Source organism: Monodon monoceros, unplaced genomic scaffold (assembly GCF_005190385.1).
Source record: "Monodon monoceros isolate NGI ecotype Baffin Bay Population unplaced genomic scaffold, NGI_Narwhal_1 Super_Scaffold_12, whole genome shotgun sequence".
In the NCBI taxonomy this organism is placed as follows: Eukaryota; Metazoa; Chordata; class Mammalia; order Artiodactyla; family Monodontidae; genus Monodon; species Monodon monoceros.
In genome coordinates, this window is record NW_021703768.1 from 95,575,330 (window position 1) to 95,581,329 (window position 6,000).

The following is a 6,000-nucleotide window of genomic DNA, read 5'->3' on the forward strand; positions in this document are numbered from 1 at the left end:
GACTAAAGTAGCAAAAATCCTGCAAGGCATGCTGTGATGGCACTATTCCTGTATGTGCAGCAGGAGAACTGACTCTGTTTTTCACAGAATTTACTGAGTTTTCCAGACGCAACTTTGTGCTACATGTTTCCAGTTCACTACCTTTAACCATCACAGCCCTGGGAGGAAGAAATCAAATACCCAAGTCAGATCCTTTGAAGTGCTCATGAGGAGTGCACAGCCCTGAGACCTGTCCAGAGGAGTAGGGGCCTTTTTTGGTTTATATTATGTTTTGTTTTGAGAATAATTGTTGTTTTGTAAATGACTGACCAAGCGAATTGTTTCTTCACTTATTTATTTTAGAATCATATAATTTTAAAGTTGCAAAGGAATCTTCCAGGTTGTCTAACTAGTGACTTGTCAACAAATAATAACCAAGAGGCTGTTCTGTGCCAGGCTTGGGGATGGAGCTGTGAGTAAAACTCAGCTGGTCCTGGTCTTCATGGGGTTTATAGACTAAAAACAGTCTTGTTGTTGTTGTTTTGTTTGTTTTTTTTTTACAACTGAGGAAATTTGGACCCAGTGAGATTAAAATGACTCGGTTAAGGACAAGCAGAAGCCCTGGCAACCTTGGTGTTTTGAACCCTAAGACTAGGTCAGTGTTCTTTCCATGACACCAAGTATGTCCCTAATTGGCCTGATTGTAAAGCTTATCCAGGTGCTTTTAATAATATGCATTCCTGAACCCCATCCCAAACTTCAGGAGTCAGAACCTCTAGGGATGAGGCCTGGTAATCCATACTTTAAAACAAGCACCCCCAAGTAGGTCTCATGATCAGGTAAGTTTGAGAAACACTGCCTTATCATAGCTGTCTTATTTTCATATTAAAAAATAATCAGGCAAATTGACATTAAAGTGTATTTCCCTTTTGTCTCCTCCTACGGCCTTAAACATTAGATGAGAGGATCTGATTTAAAATGATCTCATTTAAAACATGTGTTGGCAAATTACGTTGGTAAGTTTTCCAAGTAAAGCGAAAAATAAAATAAATTCACATATTTATTAAGCAGACACCTCATACTGCTTTTATGGAAGCCTAGTAAAACCTTTGATGAAGTCCTTTTTTTATAAACCAGTGTATTTCATCTTGATCTACTGCCAATTCAGTTCATTTTTAAAAAGCCTCCTGCACTAAAATGATTCTTGCAAAAATAAGTTTATGTGAATTTTCAGAAACTTATTTTTTAAGTGTCTAGTTCTATCACAAAGTGAACAAAGCTCTTTAGTTACTTGAACTAAATTCAGATTAACAAGGAATATAGTTGTACTATCTGATTACATTAAGGAAATTGTCTTAGTGTAATAGGATATTTTTCTCTTTCTGTGTGGCTATCTTTCTTTCAATGTTGACAGTGTGTCTTCATGAATATGTATAGAAATTGCAAGGAAAGCTATTTCACAGAAGGTTGTTTAAATATAAACTGTTATTTACTGAAGGATTTAAACAAGTCACTCAGTAATCCTTTACACAAGGATTTACAAGTGGAATGCCGTTTCACATCAATTTGCAGAATACTTTATCTGAGTCTAATTTGTAAGAGAAAGAATCCATACAGCGTCTGAGACAATCCTTAGGCACCTCCAGCCCAGCCCCCAGTACAGTATCCTGGATCCATTACAGGTATGAACCTTGGGATGCTAACTCATAGAAAAATCATTTAAGCTCTCCTTTATATATTTATTTGCTTTTCCTGGAAAGTGAACACTGCCAACTTGGATATTTTGTGGCTATCATGGATTGCAGTTCTATAATGCCTCGGAAATGTAAACACTTAGGTGAGCAGGACTGCAGTGTTTGGCTACGCAGGCTACTGGCTGCACATGTCCAGGGGTGCCTTTCACGTGGGCTACACTGCCACCAGTGCCCCCACAGCAAAGTGGCTCTGCTAGCAGGTGCCATTGATGTGTGGATTTCTTGATTGTCTAGTATTTATGGACACTTAGTATATGCTACGCATTGAGTGCTTTACACTAGCTTATATCTGGTATCAAATGATTAAAAGAATATCCCTACATCTTGCTTTTTCCCCTTCTACTGTTTCTTTTTCCTTCATTCTCTGTGGTGTCTATAACCGCAGACTACCATTTTCAGGTTAGTTCGAACAGTACTCCAAATATATTATCGAGCCAAAGCAGTTTTCATACTTTGTTTCTTTTTCATAATCTATATTTTAATCCTAGATTTGGAATATTCTTTTTCATATTCACAGATTTCCTGAAATTCTGCTTTTACCATAATAATTGTTTTTCACTCTGTGCAAGGGATATGACTGTCTTATCATCACTATTCATGTCTAACAGGTAGTTTATTTTGTGTTTATAGTTTGTAGTTTCAGAAGAATTTCCTTCCTCACTTTGTATGGTTCTTTTAAAATTGGCCGATGCTTATGTCAGATATAATAAATTCAAAGAGATCAGAGACTGCCTTTGTTTTTCCTTTGATAGTGAATTCAATGGCCCTGAATGCTTAACAGATATACTACTTAGTGACCATTCATTCGTTCATTCATTCATCAAGCACCTCCTATCTGCCAGCTACTTTACTAGGTGCCAAGGATACAATGGGTAAGAAAAAACTTTTTTTAAACCTAGGATACATAAAGTAGAAAGAAAACCCAGGCTACTTAAACTGTGTCATTCCTCGTATCCAAGGTCCCTATCCTGTCCGCCTTCCTCTCTCTATTTTTCAGTCATCTTGTGTATATTTTATTAATCATGTCTAGCCTTTTAACCTGTACTTACCGAAAGAAATGGAAAAAAGTACGTCTCATACCACTAGGTGGCGTTCTGGGGGGCGCTCCAAGGAGCTCCAGTCTCAGGGCAGAAAGAATTCAGCAAGAGGCAAAGTGGTAAATAAGAACTGATTTATTAGAATAGGGACACTTGTGAGGCTCAAAAGTGGGTGGGTGTGAGGGTGCCGCACCCCGAGAACTTAGTGGGCTACAGTTTTATAATCAAAGGAACAGTAGGGAGAGGGAAAAGGCCATCTTCCTCATTCTTGAGTAGATGTCATGCTTCCACCATCAAGTCCTCCTCCAGGTTGGGCAGGGGAGTTTTCTTCTCCTTACATCGTCAAGCCAGGACTGCCATGGCACTATGGAAAAATTATTTTAGGTTTCAGTACAATGAGAGTCTTTCACTTTGAAATATCACCTTTCAATAAATTATTGTTTTTTATGTGTGCAGAGAGCATGTCCTAGGGGTCATTAACTTACTGAGCTCACTGGGCAGGATGTGATTCTCATGCCACCATTGTTTTATTGTTTGGGAGCATGTCTGATGCTTCTGTTGGATGGTTTTGTTGCTAAGCAGACCTGCTTGGTTTTGTGGTTAAGCAAACCTGCTTTCCTGAGTGATCATTAACTTACAGGGGTTTCCCATACTTGTTTCTTTACTTACAATCCCCTAGGGGGATTAACTACTTAATTACCTAATTTGTCCCTTTACTCTGTCCCTATCACATCTACCCCATCTTTCCGGAAGTGGAATCCCTTGTGGTCTTTGATATCGATGTAATACTCGTCTCACAAAAGGAGTTGTGGATTACTATCTCTTTTTTCTTCTCTGGAAGGCTTTGTTTCAGATGACTTTGGTTTCCAGATATTCCTTAAATATTTGCTGGAACTTGCCAGTGAAGCCATTTGGGTCTGAGGTTGGTTGGTTGGTTGGTTTTTATAAGAAAGTGTTTAATAATACAACTGTTTAATAATACATGCATTTGTAAAAACAGTTATATTCTATTTTGTTCCATCCTAATGTCAATTTTGGAGAGTTCTATTTTTTCTAGGAATTATCCATTTAATCTAAATTTTCAAATTTGTGAACATAAGTTTGTTCAAAATAAACTCTTATCATTTTTCATTATAAAATATTTCCCCAAATTTTAGTTATAAACTATTCAAAGGATAGTACAAACCAGCATCCTTTCAATAAATTCCTTTCCCCACTAAGTTAGTCAGAATTGGATTTTCTTGCTCATAAACAAGATACCCTAACACAGGTATCATGCAGAAAATGGAAAGACACTTCTATTTAGTGGCAGCATTTTTTTTTAGCAGACTTCCACGAGAAATGCATCCCTTCTCTTTCCTAAGTTATACCTGAAGCCTGACTTAAGAGGTCTGAGCCAGAGCTTCTTGTCCTGTTTCTTGTCAACACACCTGTAACAAGTATGCTCCCTGCAGCAGGAGCTGAACAAGTGTTGATACAACTCACAGAAGGTTTCCACTGAAATAGAATACAAATGACCTAGCTTTGGGGAGTCACTACAAACCAGCCCCAGAGAGAGGAGAGAGAAACAGAGAGAGGGAGGGTGGGAGGAACGCTTCTTTTTTGAACTACCTGAGATTCACAATCCCCTTGTAGCTTTGAAATTTTCTCTAATGTAATTGGTATCAGAGTAGCATTAAATTATATGATTTCTGTAATTTTTGCATACATTCTTGGAAGATGAGGTTCATTTGCATTGGCAGTTTTTAATAATCCACTTTCCTAAAAGCTTTGTAGAAAAATTATATGCATGGTTTTGGCTCCCTCAGCTGGCCATTCATATGTACTTTAAGTTTTAGAGAACAAAACCGAGACACCACTATTGAAATAGATTTTGGTTTTCCCACCAAAGTTTATTGCAAATTTAATGCTTCCAAATGCTTGACAATCTTTCAAGTTTTATAAGTACATTTTTATTCTGGTGTTTTTTTTTTCTTTAGAGTTATAACTGAAAACAAAGGCTACATTTTAGCCAAAACATCAAGTTTAGAAAATACTTCAGATAAAATGTGTAATTCCTTTATGTCTCTTTCTCAAGCTTTCTGTGATGAAGGTGCTAGTTAAGCAGACTGATGCTGTTGCCTGTTCCCATGGCAATGCCTCCTTTGGTCAAATGAGCTCCTCAGCTGTTCGCCACGGCAACCTTGTAACCTTTAGCCTTTTATTTATTTTGAAGTTTTGAATAGTATTTATTTTTTATACAGCAGGTTCTTATTAGTCATCTATTTTATACATATTAGTGTATATATGTCAATCCCAATCTCCCAGTTCATCCCACCACCACCACCCCCACTTTCCCCCCTTTTAAACTCACCACCTCTTCATCCTCTCAGCAATGTTTCCTCTTTCTTAGAAATGATAGAGGTTACCCAACACAAATAACTTTGACATCCTGATTGTCTCACCTGCCCCAAGTCTTCAGACAAATCTCTATCCTTTTCTTGCCTCCGTGTCTCTAGGTTCAGTGAAACAAGTTTCTCTCCTGTCAAGGACCAGTCGGTTGGAATGACCTCTGGATCCCTTTTCCCCTGATTCTTCAGGAGCCTCACTCTATTCATCGTTGTTATTTCTCCTCTTTCTTTTCTATATCTCTGCGCTCTTAGTCGTTGTTGGCTTTTCATGATCAGCATACAGACATGCTTATGTCAGCTAAGGTTTTTCAACTGCAAACAGTTCTGGCTAATTTAAGCCAAAAAAGGGCTCACCCCATGTAAGGAAATGTACAAGAGCTCACCTCGGGACAAGCAGGTGCCAGGACAGCTGTGGAGTGGGGAGCAATGCACAGTGGACAGTGTCCTCAGGACCAGTTGTCGGGAGCTTAGCTGAGCTGGGAGAAACAGCTGAGTTGTCAGGTGTCACAGCAGCCGATTAAAGCAAAGAGCCAAAAAGGAAAGAGTTAAGTCTTTAATCACTTACTGTGATTGTATAAGTAAGAGGCTAAAACCGAACGATGCACCACCACCCCCAACCCTGTTCCTTTTTCCCCATGGTGGAGGGTCAGGTAGATCAGTGCCATCATGGCAGGCATCTTACTGTTGACAAGCCCTGAACAAAATGCTCCTGCAGTTTTATGGACCCTGGGATGGGGAGGCCAGGGGGTGAGGGCTAGGAATGGATGAGTACTGGGTATTGAGTCAGAGAGGGGAAAGATGTCTTCAGAATTCCCTCCTCTTCCCGATAAGAAGGGCTCA